This window comes from Bos taurus, chromosome 14, assembly GCF_002263795.3.
Source record: "Bos taurus isolate L1 Dominette 01449 registration number 42190680 breed Hereford chromosome 14, ARS-UCD2.0, whole genome shotgun sequence".
Lineage (NCBI taxonomy): Eukaryota > Metazoa > Chordata > Mammalia > Artiodactyla > Bovidae > Bos > Bos taurus.
In genome coordinates, this window is record NC_037341.1 from 77,561,934 (window position 1) to 77,581,666 (window position 19,733).

At 41.5% G+C, this 19,733-nt stretch overlaps 1 pseudogene; it reads right to left on the reverse strand.

Annotated features, from left to right (window-relative positions):
- Window positions 1-12,346: 12,346 nt before the first annotated feature.
- Window positions 12,347-12,928, reverse strand: LOC787733 (GTP-binding nuclear protein Ran-like; annotated as a pseudogene).
- Window positions 12,929-19,733: the final 6,805 nt, after the last annotated feature.

The following is a 19,733-nucleotide window of genomic DNA, read 5'->3' on the forward strand; positions in this document are numbered from 1 at the left end:
TAGAAAAACATATTTTTTTTTTCATGGTGCTTGATGAATTCTTCCAATGCCAGTGCATCTGAAGTATTAACAGCAGATACCTCTCTTCTTTAGGTAAATTTTAAAAAATTTGATTCTAACAATTTTACAGGTTAGTAAGTAGAAGTCTTTCTTTGTTTTTCAGTAGATGGCATCACACAGCAGAGGTTTTGTCTTACCTGAGCTGCTTCCGGCTGTATTTGGGGATTAACAGAGGGGCTGCTGGTGTCCTTGTTCCTGCAGTGCCTCCGGGGTCACTGTGCTCTCCTGCTGCTTGGCTGTGCCAGGTCTCACCCTCTGGGATACTGCGAGGGCAGGTGTTTCTGTTGCATTTAAGGCTGCCTGGGTCAAGCCCTCCACTGCCGTCTTGGGGGAAGGAGAGAGTAACACCAAAGCTGCAGTTGCCTCGGCGGTGTGTAGGGCCATGGGCTGTGTAGGTGTGTCCGCTGCAGCCGTGGGGACCGGGTCTGTGACCGTCTCTGTGGCTGGAGGGATAGGGTCATACTCTCCTTCTGCTGCCTGGCTCCCCTTGACCGTGGGACCTGCTGTGGCTGGAGACCAGAGCCGTGCGCACAGCCTCCTGGGCTGGGGCAGAACAGGGGTCGGACTCCAAACTGTTAAGCCCAGGGCTTTGCTCCAGTCTAACTGGCATCCCAGTGGGGAAACTGTTAGCCATTAGGGAAGAAACGTGGAAGGCGCTGAAGGCAGGGCAGTGAGCATAAAGCAACCAAGGATCAGTTAAGGACGCATAGTTACTGACTTACATGGGAGAGCAGTTCAGAGAGTTTGGGGACCAGAAATGAGAAGACTTGGTTCTCATTCCATCTCTGATCTGAACTGGGTGGGGGACTGTGGGAGGTCGCTGGAGCATTCTGTCCTTTCATCTTTTTCGCCGCAGAGTGAAGAGGTTGGTCTAGCTAGTGTCTAAGGTCATTCCTGACCTTAGAAATCGTCATCCATACTGCTGTGGGAAGGTATGTTTGGGGAGTGTCATGGAGCACGTGAAGCTACTCATTATTTCCATTTCAATTTAAGATGTGATGAATGTCTTTTCTCTGTTTCTTTGGCATCAAATATGTGATTTTAATATAGGACATAACCATAATTGTAGTTGCTCACGGGGGTGATGTTATAAGTGTTTAATAACCACTTTGGCATAGGCACTAGCATCGTATAAGCACCAGAAGTGTAAACAGGTAGAAAGGTCATCTGGTGCACGCCAGCCAAGTGCCAGTTCTGATTGCTTGCAGGTTTAACTCTCCTTTAGACTGTGAGTCAAGGTTAGGAACTGTGTCTCTCTAACTTTGGATCCCAAGTTCTAATGCTCACCTCAGAGTAGGTGCTCAACCTGTATTTGTTAGGTGAACAAATAGTTTTCAATGTCTCCTTAGTGTCTCACAGGTTCACGTGCTCAGTGAATGTAGCCATGTCGCATGAGCTTGTAATGAAAGAAAAGGATGCCCCCAAAGTCCTGCTTTCAGAGGACAGCTGACAACCCTGGGGGCAAGAGTCTCAGAAATATTCAAGATACTGGGCACTCATTAATTTCCAAAGATATTTTATTTCTTCCTTATAGAGTCAATTATATCATAAAACTTGAACTACATACATTTCGTTTTTTTTTTTTTTAACAAAAAAGTATTTCAAGGGCAAAAAACTCATTACTTCTTCAAACTTACTTTATAAGCTGTGACATTTTTCAGTTACAAAAAAAAAAAAAAGAAAGCCAATACAGGTTTAAGTCTTATCAGCATCTCAGGGCTGTCCTTTCTTAATCTCTTCCTGACAGTTTGTCCTTTCCCTTATTATCTAATCATGTTACCATGTGATTGTGAGCTTTCCATGGGACCAGGATGGCTGAGTCATCATTTTGAATTTATCTTGGAAGCAGCTACTGGAAGAAATAAAAACCTTGGCCAACAATTGTTGGTTAAAATTTTTCTTCCTGTATCATGAATTATACAATCTCCAGTCCCCTTGTCTCCAGACTACCATAACCGCAGCAACAGTGCCTGGATCAGAACTGGTAGAACAATTATATTAAAAGCACGGAGCTCCAAAAAGATGTTTAGAAAATGTACATCTTCAAAGCTGTAATGACTTCACTTGTAATGACCTGCTTTTTCTCCTTTTCTTGTCTCTTTTTTTCTTTCCCACGGAATAGATCACTTCATCCATTTCTCTTTTGTAGTACAATGTTTAGATTTCCTCTAATATAAACACTTGTTAATTTCCCCACAGGATTTGAATGTCCTCCAGTAGAACGTGTTAGGATCTGTTACAGATTTCTTTTCAAATAGATTTGGTTCTTCCATATTTTGAATTAATGCCATGTGTGTGAGTTAAAGCATGATGATGGATGTGAGACATGTGAAATGGAAGTATCCAGAGATGGCATGAAGACTATGGACTCTGCAACCGGAGTTCAAACTCTGGCTCTGCCCTGCTTTCCTCCTTTACGGGATGTACATGCTTGAGAAAGTTACTTTATCTGAGACTTGGTGTTCCGATATTTAAAGGGGGGGTAGTAATGATACCTAGCCTGAGTCCTTGGTAGCTCAGAGGTAAAGAATCTGCCTGCCAATGCCTGCCAAGGCAGAAGACGTGAGTTTGATCCTTGAGTCGGGAAGATCCCCTGGAGAAGGAGATGGCAACCCACTCCAGTATTCTTGCCTGGAAAATCCCAGGGACACGGCTACAGTCCAAGGGGTCACAATGAGTCAGCCACGACTTAGCTACTAAACAACAACAACAAGAACAGCAACAGCAACAATGATATCTAGGTTATAGAGGTCTTATAGCGCACTTAGCATCAGATCAGATCAGATTAGATCAGATCAGTTGCTCAGTCGTGTCCAACTCTTTGCGACCCCATGAATCGCAGCACACCAGGCCTCCCTGTCCATCACCAACTCCCGGAGTTCACTCAGACTCACGTCGATCGAGTCAGTGATGCCATCCAGCCATCTCATCTTCTGTCGTCCCCTTCTCCTCTTGCCCCCAACCCCTCCCAGTATCAGAGTCTTTTCCAATGAGTCAACTCTTTGCAGGAGGTGGCCAAAGTATTGGAGTTTCAGCTTTAGCATCATTCCTTCCAAAGAAATCCCAGGGCTGATCTCCTTCAGAATGGACTGGTTGGATCTCCTTGCAGTCCAAGGGACTCTCAAGAGTCTTCTCCAACACCATGGTTCAAAGGCATCAATTCTTCAGCGCTCAGCCTTCTTCACAGTCTAACTCTCACATCCATACATGACCACAGGAAAAACCATAGCCTTGACTAGACGACTTTTGTTGGCAAAGTAATGTCTCTGCTTTTGAATATGCTATCTAGGTTGGTCATAACTTTCCTTCCAAGGAGTAAGTGTCTTTTAATTTCATGGCTGCAGTCCCCATCTGCAGTGATTTTGGAGCCCAGAAAAATAAAGTCTGACACTGTTTCCACTGTTTCCCCATCTATTTCCCATGAAGTGATGGGACCGGATGCCATGATCTTTAGCATAGGGTTTGGAATACAGTAAGCTCAAATAAATGTTGCTTGAGAAGTAAACATATAATGGAACTATAAAGCTCATATAGATACGTATTAGATATAACATTTTTCACATGACTCAGCAAAAAATCATGGTTAGCTGGTTCAAAATTCATTTTTAAAATGAATTTTATTCCTTGACATCGATTGATTAATTCATTCTTGCCTTTTTAAAACTTATGCACAGTATATTGTGAATACTAATGTAACCCCAGTGGTCATATTTGGCTGTTACCTCCCTCTAGCCATTGGGCATTAGAGCTGACCTTCCTTTACTACTTAGATAGTCATGGTTTAAATCCTTCTTGCCATGATGAGCTACCCAGTATCTTTTCCAAGAAAACGTTTCTATATTCCTCTCTTGCTTCTACTTATACTTGTTCAGCTATCAGGTATATTCACATACTGTCCTCTATTTACAATGTTTTCTCTTTCCTCAGCAGCTCCCCTGGTGGCTCAGATGGTAAAGTGTCTGCCTGCAGTGTGGGAGACCTGGGTTCCATCCCTGGATCAGGAAGATCCCCTGGAGAAGGGAATGGCTACCCACTCCAGTATTTTTGCCTGTAGAATCCCCGGGACGGAGAAGCCTGGTGGGCTACAGTCCATGCGGTCGCAAGAGTAGGATACGACTGAGCGACTTCACTTTCTCTTCCCTCAAGTCAACCCCAAATGGTCAGTGTCCTCAAAACACTTGATTTCCTCAAGACAGCACTCACAGAAAGCACCTGTGTGAGTTAGACTGTTTGTTTCCTGAAGGGTTTCCTAATCCGGGGATCGTGTTTCAGATGATCCAAAACGGAATATTTCATATTTTCCTCCTAAGTGTCCCTCTTCCTCCCACCGCAGGGAGCTTCGTTCCTGAATCTTCTGTCCTCTTGCCTTGGGCTGCCCTCCTCTCTCCAAAGGCTGCCTACCTAGGAACCTCCGTCTCCCGCATCCTCCAGAGCTCGCTGTTTCTCCAAGTCTATCATGTGGAACCATTCAGTCCTCAGTACTTTTGTCTGAGTTCACTGTGGCCTTTGTCCCCAGGGCTTTATTTTTCTAAACAAACTTTTTTCCCTCAAGAGGAAATCTGTTGCCAGCTTTAAAAATAATATTCCCTCGCCACCCTTACCTCAGAGATGAATAAGCTGGAACTCTTCTCGTTGCCAGAATTTATTCTCAACTGTGTGATACCTTAAAATCATGCATCAGTTCATGTCAGTCCTCTGCCCACAACTCTCCCTGGCTTCCCAGCTCACTTGGAGCAAGAGTTGAGGTCTCTGCAGGGAGACAGGTCTCTGCAGGGAGACAGGTCCCTGCCCGTCCCTATCTCTGCTTCCACTTCGCCCCACTCTCCTCTCATGTTTCCCCAACAGCAGTGGCTTCTTTGTTGTTCCTTGAACCCCAAATCGACAAGCCACGTATTCACCAAACGTGTGTCCTCCTTAGGGCCTTTCTACTTGCTGTTCCTTTCATCTGGAAAGCTGACCCCTAGAAAACTCTCTGAGAGAGAAGCAGTCATCTGTGTAAAGGCATAAAGGAGTAAGGTAATTTTAGAAACCATAGACTTTTAATAAGGCCCAACCATAAGTTCTGCATGTGCGTGTAAGGCAGCAATGCTCCAAGTATTGGCCACGAACCTGGTGCCCTGGTGCCGATTTGAGCATAAACTCATGGAGCTTCAGCATCCCTCAGTCACACGAGCGCCTTCCAAAGGCCTGGGGAGGCCTTATCAATGTGCTTAGAAGGTTGCATGTTTGCATAAAAGTTGCCAAAGTATTTTAGCTGCATTTGGTTAAAATGATGACCCCTTTTCATCCTGACTTCCCTTTGTTGGATCTCCCAGGTTGGGTGGTGGTGAAAGTTCACAGGGAATTTAGATCTGGCCCCAAGGAAGAGGAGTTGGGGGTGCCTTTTATCTGACTAAAGTGAAGTAAGCTTATGTGGTTCACAGTCATTTCTATTTACAGCTAAGTTTTTGTTCACTGTCTGAGTGACTTCCAGGAATGCTACAATCCACAGTAGTAGTTAACTGAATAGCAATGCATGAAACTCTAAGGCCAGGAGTCATGCTGTGCTATGAACCGGTCCTCTGGCGCTCAACATCAGAGGTAGAAAGGTAGAGAGGAAGAAAAAGTGAGAAATCATCAGAGCCAGAAATTAACTGGCAAAAATTATTCAAAATCTTTCAGCTCATACATAGAAGAAACTGACGTTTTCCCACATTTGAAAATAGTCATAAGAGTTTATGTGCATTACCTACAATAAGCTGAAACAAATCCCCTAAACTGCACTGCACTGCACTCCTGCGTGTGCCTGTGTGTGCGTGTGTGTTAGTCGTTTAGTCGTGTCCGACTCTGCGACCCCATGGACCGCAGCCCGCCAGGCTCCTCCGTCAGTGGAATTCTCCAAGCATGAATCCTGGAGTGGGTTGCCACGCCCTTCTCTACGCCCTTCTCCACGCCCTCTGCTTTCTCTTTTACTGTTCATGCTGTTTCACTGCCGAGCGCAAGCCTGTGCAGCTGAGCGCCTCTAATGAATGACATTACAGATTCCTGTCCTCTGATGTGACGTGAGACAGTCTATCCCTGCAGCTCAGGCTTCTATTCATCCATCTTCGATGAACTCCTATCAAGTTTCCCCATCAAATTATTCTGAAAATTTTCTCTTAATCTCAACAAAATACTAACCAGCACCCACCCGACATCAACAGCACTCAATTGACACACGGTTACGATTACCAACCATCCCCGCTTGCCTGGGTCTCCCACAAAGCAGAACACTCAGTGCTAAAAAATCGGAAAAATTCTTGGAAAACTGTGACAACTTGATCATCCTGTGTACTTTTGTCTTCTTTATCAAGAATTAGAACCTAAGTGACAGCTTCTGGGACTTTATCTTTTCTCTGCCATAAAATTAACCTTTGTTTCTCCAGTCTACTGATAATGTATTCCTACTTGAGGAAAAAAATATTTCTCCTTCTTTACAAACATGGTCCCTACCCCTGTGTCCTGACGCTGGCCCTTTTTTTCCTAATGTTGTCAATCGGTGTCTCTTTTTCTGCCACTTAAATGCTTCCCTTTCCACTCTCTTCTCTCTTATAGACACCCAACTTCCCTTGACATTTTCCCTCTTAAGCTATGCTTCCATTTCTTTCCCTCCTACGACAGAATTCTTGAAAGTAGGCCAAGAACTCTGACTGAAAGCTCTCATTGTGCCTTCTCTTGCTTTCGTTCTCAACATTTCACCAAAACTGTTCTTTTAAGATCAGTAACAACCACCAAGTGGTTCAACGAATAGTCTTTTATCCTTTCACTCCTTTGGAGTCTCCGATGCATTTTCCTTGTTGATTTTCCTCCTTGCAATGCTTTTCTGACTCGGTGTCTTTACACTGCCCACCCTGATGCTCCTTTCAGTTTTTTGACTATTTTTCTGTTTCTTCTACTGACTTATTTTTCTTTTCCCATCCCCTAAAAGTTAGTGTTCTTTGGTATCTTGCCCATAATCTTCTCTTTCTATATTCCACTAGTTGGCCACTTAATCTATTTCTATGAGTTTAACAACACTTCCCTGGTGGCTCAGACAGTAAAGCATCTGTCTACAATGCGGGAGATCCGGGTTCAATCCCTGGGTCAGGAAAATCTCCTGGAGAAGGAAATGGCAACCCACTCCAGTATTCTTGCCTGGAAAATCCCATGGATGGAGAAGCCTTGTGGGCTACAGTCCATGGGCTTGCAGAGTCGGACACGACAGAGCGACTTCACTTTCACTTTTCACTTTAACAATTATTTTAAAATTGGTTACAAGTCCTGCATCTTTATATCCAGACCTGGAGACTGAAACTTTTTGTCCTAGATATACCTTATGGATATCTTTAACCAGAAATCCTTCTGAACTCTAACCTTAGCATGAAATCAACCTAAGTTCAGCATATTTTCTTCCCCATCCTTGCTACCTCTCACAGAAGAAAAGTCCTCTTCCTGAGTTCTCTGCTGCTTTCACTATTAGTACACTTGTTCTTATGGTTATCTGTACTTAAAATTCAAAACTGCATTTCTCCAGCCAGCCTAAGGATTTAACCAATCATCAAACTTCATGTAGTCTCTTGTATCTGTGTTCCTTCTTTGTATTTTTATTTAAATTGAGGTGTCATTGATGTACAATATTAAGTAAGTTCTGGAGAAGGAAATGGCAACCTACTTGCCTGGAAAATCCCATGGACTGAGGAGTCTGGTAGGCTACAGTCCATGGGGTCAGATGCACAATATAGTGATTCACAAATTTATACTTCATTTATTATAGCTCATTTATATTATAGTTCTTATAATATACTGGCTATACGCCCCATTTTGTACAATATATCTTTGTAGCTTATTTTATCCCTAATAGTTTGTACCTCTTAAGCCCCCATAGGAAGCCCCAGTAACTCAAAAGGTAAAGAATTCACTTACAATGCAGGAGACACAGGTTTGATCCCTGGGTCAGGAAGACCTCCTGGTGAAGGAATTGGCAACCCACTCCAGTATTCTTGCCTGGAGAATCCCATGGACGGAGGAGCCTGGTGGGCTACAGTCCATAGAGTCACAAAGAGTCGGACATGACTGAAGTGACTTAGCATGCATCAAGCATAAATATATATATACATACATAAAAAGTGGTATTAACAAAGACACAGAAGTCTTTACATGGAATAACTTTATTTCCATTACTAGATGATGTGATATTTGATATCTGAACCCACACTTTATCATTTAGAGAGTACTTACGCAGTTCTTACATTAGTCTATGTTAAATTTTGCAGCCCCAATAGGAAGATAGGCCCCATGTCTCATAAGGCTCATCTTGTATCTCCCATAACTCCTACTGTGTAGGCCTCAGCTCAGGAAACCTCCAGTGACTTTTCTTTGACAGCAGGTGAACAAGCTTGCCAAGAGGAGAGTAAAACCATCACCGTGGGGCCTGTGTGCCTGCCCGATCACATTCTTCACTGACATTTCTGGTTTCACTGTCTCGTTGACTCGTTATAAATATCTTTATCGTGCAGTTAGCATCTGCAGGTAGGTGTGGGGATCACAGTTTCCTCTGCTTACAAAGCTATTTGTGATCCGATAAATGGAGATTTAGGTGACTCATTTATAAGTGTCCTTCTGGAGAAACTGTATCAAGGATGCAGCTCATGATTTAATGAATTGACTCAAATCATCCCCTTCCTACACCTCACTGACTTTTATGACTCCTATGGCTAGCTGTCTTTATTTTTCTCATTTGAGTATATCTGATGGGAGCAGTCTATTTTCCCCCAAATTTCTATGTAATCCTGTTAAAAATGTTCTGTATTTGTTCAATTATACTGAACTTTTAAGAGAAGAAGCAATGCAAAAATTAACCAAGAATCAGAAGACTGAGACACTGGTTTCCGGTGTTGGCTCTTTAAATAGAAAGGGGTATCTAGACACATATCCTCACAGCTCAGCTTTCATCCCAAAATGACAGTTTTGAAGATTTGGACTCTATTACTTGGTAACTACTGAATTTTTAGTTGGAACCATTTCTGAAGAAATATTTTTTGCCAAACTCCCACAAAGAGTCATTGCTAAGATGCTGCTAAGAGAAAACAGCTGAAATGTGTCTAATTTATAATTTATTAATTATAACCAGCTGCAGGGAAGGGAAAGTAGCTACTAGATGGTAGGATGAAAGAATGAATTTTTAGAAAGTAAAAAAAGGGGAATATCCTCTAGATAGAGGGGTGACTGGGTAATTGACCCTGAGCTGGAAAAGAGAGTTTTAACAATAACATAAAGTGTTCTTGAAAAAGAAGATCAAAGTTCTCTTTGAGGACTTTTAGTCAACTAAACAATCAGGTGGAGCTGTAATAGTTTTTCTGTCCAATCAAGAAACTAAACGATTTAGTGGCATTACATTTATTGGCTAACAGAAAGCAGATAGATCTAGAGGCAGTGTGGATACCCAGGAATACGTCTCAGATCTTTAGATCAAAGGTCTCATCACTGCTTCAGATAAAGATAATGACTTCTCTTCCACCATCCCCCTATAACGAGCCTTTGCTTCTTCTTTTTTTTTTTTTTTAAGGTGTTTGAAATATAACTGTATTCAGACTAAACAAAAAAAAAAAAAATGGGGGATGGCAGTAACAAAGAAGATTCCACCTCTCAGTATTGTCATGTTACTATTCATTGTTGTTCAGTTGCTCAGTTGTGTCCAACTCTCTGAGACCACATGGACTGCAGCATGCCAGACTTCCCTGTCCTTCACTGTCTCCCGGAGTTTGCTCAGACTTATGTCCATTGAGTTGGTGATGCCATCCAACCATCTCATCCTCTGTCATCCCCTTCTCCTCCTGCCTTCAATCTTTCCCAGCATCAGGGTCTTTTTCCCAATGAGTCAGCTCTTTGCATCAGATGGCCAAAGCATTGGAGTCTCAGCTTCAGCATCAATCCTTCCAATGTATATTCAGGACTGATTTCCTTTAGGATTGACTGGTTGGATCTCCTTCCAGTCCAAGGGACTGTCAAGAGTCTTCTCCAGCACCACAGTTTGAAAGCATGAATTCTTTGGCCCTCAGCCTTATTTATGGTCCAACTGTCACATCTGTACATGACCACTGGAAAAACCATAGCTTTGACTAGATGACCCTTTGTTGGCAAAGGAATGTCTCTACTTTTTAATATGCTGTCTGGGTTGGTCATAGCTTTTCTTCCAAGGAGTAAGCATCTTTTCATTTCATGGCTGCAGTCACCATCTGCAGTGATTTTGGAGCCCAAGAAAATAAAGTCTGTCACCGTTCCCATTGTTTCCCATATTTCCCATGAAGTGATGGGACCAGATGCCATAAGCTATGTTTTTCTGAATTTTGAGTTTTAAGCCAGCTCTTTCACTCTCCTCTTTCACCTTCATTGAGAGGCTCCTTAGTTCCTCTTCACTTTCTGCCATTAGGAAGGTGCCACCTACATATCTGAGGTTACCGATATTTCTCTTGATTCTAGCTTGTGCTTCATCCAGCCCAGTGTTTCTCATGATGTATTCTGCATATAAGTTAAATAAGCAGAGTGACAATGTACAGCCTTGATGTACTTCTTTCTCAACTTTGAACCATTCTGTTGTTCCATCTCCAGTTCTAACTGTTGCTTCTTGACCTGCATACAGGCTTCTCTGGAGCCAGACAAGGTGGTCTGTTATTCCCATCTGTTTAAAAATTTTCCACAGTTTGTTGTGATCCACACAGTCAAAGGCTTTGGCATAGTCAGTAAAGCAGAAGTAGAGGCAATGGAATCCCACTCCAGTACTCTTGCCTGGAAAATCCCATGGATGGAGGAGCCTGGAAGGCTGCAGTCCATGGGGTCGCTGAGGGTTGGACATGACTGAGCGACTTCACTTTCACTTTTCACTTTCATGCATTGGAGAAGGAAATGGCAACCCACTCCAGTGTTCTTGCCTGGAGAACCCAGGGACGGGGGAGCCTGGTGGGCTGCTGTCTATGGGGTCATACAGAGTCGGACACAACTGAAGTGACTTAGCAGCAGCAGATGCTTTTCTGAAATTCTCTTGCCTTTTCGATGATCCAGTGGTTATTGGCAATTTGATCTCTGGTTCCTCTGCGTTTTCTAAATCCAGCTTGTACATCTGGAAGTTCTCAGTTCATGTATTCTTGAGCCTAGACTGAAGGATTTTGAGCATTACCTTGCTAGTGTGAGATGAGTGCAATTGTGCGGTAGTTTGAGCATTCTTTGGCATTGCCTTTCTTTGGGATTGGAATGAAAACTGACCTTTTCCAGTCCTGTGGCCATTGCTGAGTTTTCCAGATTTTCTGGCGTGTTCTGTGCAGCACTTCCACAGCATCATCTTTCAGGATTTGAAATAGCTCAGCTGGAATTCTGTCACCTACAATACCTTTGTTGATAGTGGTGCTTCCTAAGGTCCCCTTGACTTCAACTTCACATTCCAGGCTGTCTGGCTCTAGGTGAGTGATCACACCATCGTGATTATCTGGGTCATGAAGATCTTTTTTGTATAGTTCTTCTGTGTATTCTTCCCACCTCTTCTTAATATCTTCTGCTTCTGTTAGGTTCATACCATTTCTGTCCTTTATTGTGCCCATCTTTGCACAAAATATTCCTTTGGTATCTTCAACTTTCTTGAAGAGATCTCTAGACTTTCCCATTCTTTTATTTTCCTGTATTTCTTTGCAGTGTTCACTTAAGATGGCGTTCTTAATCTCTCCTTGCTGTTCTTTGGAACTCTGCTTTGCAATGTGTATCTTTCCTTTTCTCCTTTGCCTTTCACTTTTCTTCTTTTCTCAGCTATTTGTAAGCTCTCCTCTGACAACTATTTTGCCTTGTTGCATTGCTTTTTCTTGTGGATGGTCTTGATCCCTGCCTCCTGTACAATGTCACGAACCTCGTCAATTGTTCTTCAGGCACTCTGTCTATCAGATTGAATCCCTTAAATCTACTTGTCACTTCCCCTGTATAATTGTAAGGGATTTGATTTAGGTCATACCTGAATGGATGAGTGGTTTTTCCTACTTTCTTCAATTTAACTATAGCATTTTTATATTTGAAACTGAAGGAGGAAGCAATGATGTTCCAAAACACCTAAATATGCAGGTCCGAAAAGTGAAGGCATTTGTTTAACCTCCACATTCACTCTGAAGCCCACCTGCCTCCTTCAGCATCCAGAGATCAAACACGTTCTGCTTCGCCGTATAGGAAAGTGGGAAACACACTGCACTGCTGACGTCACAGGACAGTTGCCTGCAGAGCGAGACTTCTGACACGGGGCCCCAGCCTCACGTTCTCACAGGGTGCCCTCTCCCTCTGGGAGAGGAGTGGTCTGGGCAGCCTCTAGGTCATGCTGCTACCGCGCTGCTCAGCCTGGGTCCTCGACCACCTCTGGCGGGGCAAGAGCAGGCTCGGCAGCAGACTCCAAGTCAGAGTCTCTGGTCAGCCCTCCAGCACGCCAGAGCAGGCTCTTCAGAGGTGTCGTTACTTTCGGCACAAATGCCACACTACTGAAGATTCTTCTTTTGGTGGAAGACAGTTGACTTGTCTTAACCTTTACGTCCTTAATATCCACTTTGTTCCCACACAACACAATAGGGATGGTCTCACACACGGGTCTTAGATCTCTGTGCTGGTTAGGCACGTTCCTGTAAGTCACTCTCGAGGTTACCTCAAACATTATAATGACACACTGAGCTTGGACATAACACCCAATTTCTCCTGACCAGCTGAATCCCATACGTTGAACTTAATAGGCCCCCTGTTGGTGTGGAGCACAAGGAGGATATTCCTCAATACCCAAAGGAGCTACACACATCTCAGATTCACCCATCAGATGACGTTTCGTGAATGTCGTTTTCCCAGCACTATCATCATGAACCAGATTGGAACAGAACCTGGGGTTCTCCTTGGGCAGCCTTCATGGCGTTACTTCCAGTAGCATCTCCGTGCCTGTCCTACTGAGGGTTGGAAAGATAGAGGATGCACTATTTTTTTTCCTATTATTTTTTCTGAACTGGTGGCCATGAGACCTGAGAGCCTGATCCATTGCTTATTCCACGTCTTGCCTTTTGGTTTCAGTTCTCATTGGCAGGACCACCTACCCAGTGGGCATCTATAGGATCCTAACTGACCTGCAGTCTTGCGTGGACAGTCAGTTTCCTGACAGGCACAGTCCATACTATTAAAAATTCAGTCATGTCCATCTGCATCTGTTTGGAAGCAGAAAACTCCCTTTACCGGGTTACTGGGAAGACACCTGTCACAGTCTACAATCAATAAATTCCAAACCTTGTTCTAAGCAGCACATATATGGTGTCTCAGATGGTAAAGTGTCTGCCTTCAATGTGGGAGACCTGGGTTCAATCCCTTGGTCAGGAAGATCCCCTGGAGAAGGAAATGGCAACCCACTCCAGTACTCTTGCCTAGAAAATTCCATGGGTGGAGGAGCTTGGTGGGCTACAGTCCATGGGGTGGCAAGCAGTTGGACATGCCTGAGCAACTTCACTTTCTTTTCTTGTTGGAAATGTGGGACTTCTTTGTACATCTGATTATAGACAGCCTATAAAGTGCTAGTCTTTTTCACATGCATCTTGCATATTTCTCACAGTAACTTTGAAAGTAGATATTGCTATGCCCATTTGACAAAGAAGAAATTGAATTTCAAAGACCTTAAGGTGTCAGAGTTGAGAGGTAATGGAAGGTGCCAACCATATTCAAACCCAGCTTGATTAATTCTTTCCACTACACTGCTGAGCCGGCATGGCTCTGAATGGGTCAATTAGTTTTGTGTGGTTTTTCCATAACTATAATACAAATTGTAATATTTGCCTTATAGGATTGTTGTTCACTTAATGAAATGTATTTATTATGGGCTACAACTTATAAGGCTAAAGGTCCGATACAATCCAAAAGATAGAACTGAAAAGTCAAGTACTTGGCCTATAGAATGACTTTTTAATAACAACCACTTTGTGCCTCTGTGACATTTATGTATCAGGCATTTTGCAAACTTATAAACTGTCAACATGCCTGATGAACAAACCGCACTCTCACCCCCCGTCCACACCATCTACTGTGAAGGGAGCACGTCTATTTTATTCTCTAGTTTTCTGGAAGAATCACTTAATTTCTGATTCTGACAAACAGCATGAAACTACTCAAATAACTGTCTCTAAAATGGTAATTTTTATATTCATGGCACTTTTTGAATATTACTGACATATTCTTATGCGATGACTTGGATTGACAATGCAGAAAAACTATTTTTTCTCTTGATTTGCTCTTTGTGGTAGACTAGGTTCTAAATGAACATGTTTACTTGAGCGTTGAAAGGTACTGTTGAAATGATGTGAGAAAAATCCCATTTTAAGAACTATGTTACCAGATTACTCTAAATTTCTCCCAATGTGTTAATAAAATGCAGAGCCGGAGCTAGGCATTTTTGTGCTAGAGGCAGTTTTTCTCCAGGGGGTTTTCTTTTCCTCTGCTTTGCTTACAGACTGTCAAATCATGGAGTTTTCTTTGGAATCCTTTTGATGCAGCCATTGTTTGTTGCTTATCCGTGAACAAGCAGGTAAAGTGGCCATCTATTTTGCTTACGAGATCTTAATTTTTTAATCATATTAGCTAATAATTGATATAAGCAGGCACTCTGCTAGGCATTAGCATGTAACATCATAACCCCATGAGGCAGGTGCTATTGTTAACCTCACTTTATAGAAAAGGAATCTAAGAATCAGAGATGTTGAGGACTTGCCCAATTTCACACAGCTAGAAAGCAGTGGAGATTGAATTTGATCCAGGCTATTCCATGGTCCCAGGTCCAGTGTCTTAATCTCCCTTGTCTGCTGTTACCTCTAGGGCTGTGAAGCACCCCCTGTATTTCTCACAGAGCTATTGGACACACGTCTGTCTTCCTGAGACTTGCAAGGATAATTTTAAAAGAGTGTTTATAATACCTCTTACATTTATGCTTGAAAGTAATGACACTATTCACTTAGTTTCTCTGTCTGAACAATCTGAAAGAGGTTTTAGTATCAGAATTAATTAAGGTTTTTACAAATATTTTGTTTGAGCTTTTACCACTGTGTTTTTGGCCTGAGTGCTTTGTGTTCATGAATAATCTCTTGTAGGTTGGTCTATGACTCACTGAATGGGAAAACACAGTTATCGAATTGAAGAATAATACTAAGGGCATAAAACTTGAGTCATTTTAGATCTGTCTCTCTCTTTTTGGTTCCAATCAAAAGCTTAGAAATTTTTAGCTGTTTCTGTAAGAATATTTGTATTACAAGAAGAGTGAATGAGCTGTTAAATAAAATGTGAAGGCAGAAGTCAGTAACCTTGAGTTGTCATCTGAATTTTCCTTTTGATCTACTAAGTGGTTTAGAATAACTTTTCTTTGCTGATTTTATTCACACTTAAACTTTTTTGATTATCTAGGTCATGAAAATATTTTTTGTACAGTTCTGTGTATTCTTGCAACCTCTTCTTATCAATATGTATGGTCCTATTATCATTTTCCTAATTACTTTGGATGTATTTTCCGTAAGACTTTTCCTTCTCTTGTGTTTTCTGCCTAGAGAAATTCCTTTAGCATTTGTTGTAAAGTTGGTTTAGCAGTGCTCTTAACTTTTATTTTTCTGTAAAACTTTCAATTTCTCCATCAAATCTGAATGAGGGTCTTGCTGGGTGGAGTAGTCTTGGTCATAGCTTCTTCCCTTTCATCACCTTAAGTATATTGTGCCATTTCCTTCTGGTTTGTAGAGTTTCTATTGAGAAATCAGCTGATAACCTTATGGGAGTCCCCTTGTATATTATTCGTTGTTTTCCCTTGTTGCTTTTAATATTTTATCATTGTCTTTAATTTTGATTACTGTGTGTCTTGTTGTATTCCGTCTTAGGTTTATCTTGCCTGGGACTATCTGCACTTCCTGGACTTGGTTGACTAATTTCTTTTCCATGTTAGGGAAGTCTTCAGCTATTTTCCCTTCAAATATTTTCTCAGGTCCTTTCTCCCTCTCTTCTCCTTCTTGTACCCTTATAATGGGAATGTTGGTGCTTTTAACGTTGTCCCAGAAGTCTCTTAGACTGTCTCCATTTCTTCTCATTCTTTTTCTATATCCTATTTGTGACAGTGATTCCACCATTCTGTTTTCTAGGTCACTTATTTGTTCTTCTGCATCAATTATTCTGTTATTGATCCCCTTCTAGTGTATTGTTCATCTCTGTTCTTTAGTTCTTCTAGGTATTTGGTAAACATTTCTTTCATCTTCTCCTTACTTTTTCTGAGGTCCTGGATCATTTTCACTATCATTATTCTGACTTCTTTTTCTGGAAGGTTTCCTATCTCCACTTAATTTAGTTGTTTTTCTGGGGTTTTATTTTGCTCCTTCATCTGGGAAATAATCCTATGCCTTTTCATTTTGATCGGCTTTCTGTGACTGTGGTTTTCTTTCTGGACTTTAGTTCTGGACTTTCTTGTGGGACTGTAGTTCTTCTTGCTTCTTCTGTCTGCCCTCTGGTGGGTGAGGCTTAAGGGCTTGTGCAAGCTTCCTGATGGAAGGGACTGGAGGTGAGCAAAACTGAGTCTCTCTGGTGCATAGCGCTCAGAAAAATTTTAATCCGATTGTCTGCTGATAGATGGGGCTGCACTCCCTCCCTGTTAGTTGTTTAGCCTGGGGCAACCCAGCCCTGTGGTCTACACACTCTATGGTAAAACTAATGGTAACCTACAAGGGGGCTTATGCCAGGGGCAGCTCCCAGAACTGCTGCTGCCATTGCCTGCATTTCTGTGGTGAACCTCTGCTAACTCACGACTTCTTAGGAGACCCTCCAACACTCACAAATAAGTCTGGGTCAGTCTCCTATGGAGTCACTGCTCCTTTCTTCTGGTTCCTGGTGCTCACAAAGTATTGTTTGTGCCCTCTAGGAGTGGAGTGTCTGCTTCCTCCAGTTTCGTGAAAGTCTTACAGTCCAGTCCCACTGGTCTTCAAAGTCAGATTCCCTGGGGATTCCTAGTCCCTTGCTGGATCCCAAGGCTGCTGTGGGGTTCAGACCTTCATAATAGTGGGAGAACTTCTTTGGTATTATTGTTCTGTAGTTTGTGGGTTGCCCACCCAGTGGTTATGGGATTTGACTTTAACATACACCCCTCATACCATCTCAGCGAAGCTCTTCATTTGTCTTTGGACATGGAGCATCTTTCTTTGGTATGTTCCAGCATCTTCCTGCCGATGATTGTTCAACATCTAGTTGTGATTTTGGTGCTCTCACAGGAGAAGATGAGCAAAGACTCTCACAGGAGTCCTACTCCTTCATCTTGAACCGATGTGCTACAATTATCTGTCTTAGAGGAATGAAGAGTCTTCACATTAACACAGAATCTTATATTGGGCCTAAGAATTTTCCAGGTGGATAGAAAGGCCAATATAATACCACTTATTTTTTTTTATAAAAAATGGAAAGCTTATGTTCTTTAGGACTATTTCACATGGACAGTATGTATACTGCATTATGGACCTAATACCCAATATAATCCAAATATTACTAATTGTAATGAATAAGTGATTTAATTCCAAATGAAATTAAATTTTAAACAGAGATGCTATTTTTTCTTAGCTTAGGCTATCACATTCTTCGTAATTTGTTAAAAATGTTACAGATCTTGTCTTAGGGAAGATTCGCCAAAAAATTGTGGCATTGTTTTTAGGGGCATGAATTTAAGAAATGTTAATTGGGAAACTCCTTGAGTGGTCCTAGAAAATCCACTTAGAACGTTTCTTTCAGAGTTTATTTTTGAGAATCAGAATGATATTTGTGTTTTAACCTACATTGCTGACATAGAAATCAAGATATGAACTATGTTTGAGTAGCTTTTCTCTTTGGACAGAAGACCATGGAAAAGATACACAGAATACACACCCACCTGTCCACATTCTACCACTGTCACCTAACCACAGGGAGAGAGGGGGGGGAGAGACAGAGGGAGAGAGATTAATAACAGAAACCAAAACCAAAATCCTTGAAAGTGAAAACTCACATCTATAGGGTATGGACTGGCATTCTGTTTAAGACTTTTCTTTTCTTAGTGCTCACGTTAAGATTTCTTTGATTGTGAGGAATAGACTTCTAAATGTATAACTTCATAGACTCTCCAAACTTACCTGAGTTGGAGAAAAATTATATTTTTATAATTCCAAAAAATAAAAGACTGCTGAAAGGATGAGCACTTGCTGTCATTACATTCATTTAAATGAGGTGCCACAGACTTTGAAAGTGATTCTGAAAGGGAAATAGAAGGAGCTTGAACAATGAAAGTGTTACAGGATTATGTATGGTGAGCTGACAACATCATTCACTTTTCATTGTGCATTTATATTTCACCTTATTTCCAAAAGGTTGAGAAAGGCTAACACTTACTTGGAAAAATACATGTTTGATATTTTAAAAAAGACAGTCATATAACCTTATTATACTATTACCACACTTAGAGTAAAAGAATTTTTACCACTCTACATTAAGATAAATGCAAAACATTTTTCAACAAGTCATTTCCCCCCCTTTTTTGGTGTGTGTATGGATTTATGAAAGAAGCGTTAACTGGTACTTTACATGATGCTGTTTTAAATACTTTTGGGGGTGGAGATAGAGGAAGCAATTTTTTTTTAATTTAATTGCTTTCATCTAATCCAAAGTGATACATACATAGAAACATCACATGTGAAAATCAGAGAATAGTCTCTTTGTTAATATACTGTTTACCATAGTTTTGCTAATAAAATTACTAGCAAGAAAACCCTTTAAAAGAATCATATTTGACTTTGGTTATGACTCAAAGATGTTCTGTCTGGAAATTCAGGGACTATGTGTTTTTGTGAAAGAAATTATGTAGCCCCTATTTAGCAGCACTGAGTTTCTTACTTTTCTGTAATCAGTGAATGGAAAGCAGTGATTAATGAGCTTCTTGGCTTGCTCTTTGTCTCACTTGTGACACATTTTGCCAAGTGCTTCAGCCTTCCTAAGCTCAATTACCAACTCAGTTATTAAGAGTTTAAATTTCTGTGAATCCTTCAAAGTAATTGTGGTAAATAGGAGTCATAAATCTCTGTCATTTTCTTAATAAGAAATGTATATTCATTGACCAGCATTGATAAGACACTAGTCTTTATTTATTTATTATTACTTTTTTTGGGGGGGGGGCGTCAAATGGCTTCTCTCCTACTTTATTAGATGCTCAGCATCATTTTACAATTATCATTATTTTTTTTTTTTACTTTACAATATTGTATTGGTTTTGCCTTACACCAACATGAATCCACCATGGGTGTACATATGTTCCCCATCCTGAATCCCCCTCCCACCTCCCTCCCCGTACCATCCCTCTGGGTCATCCCAGTGCACCAGCCCCAAGCATCCTGTATCCTGATCAAACTTGGACTGGTGATTCATTTCTTATATGATATTATACATGTTTCAATGCCATTCTCCCAAATCATCCCACCCTCTCCATCTCCCACAGAGTCCAAAGTAGTGTCTATTTAGATACTCTTCAAATTTTTAAGAAATTTAGGTTCTTCAAAATCTTGGGTGTATATGTGGTCAGAAAACTCATTTTTAAGTTTTTATTATGCTTCCTAACTTACCTTTATGACCTTGGATCGTGTTTCTCAAAATCTTTG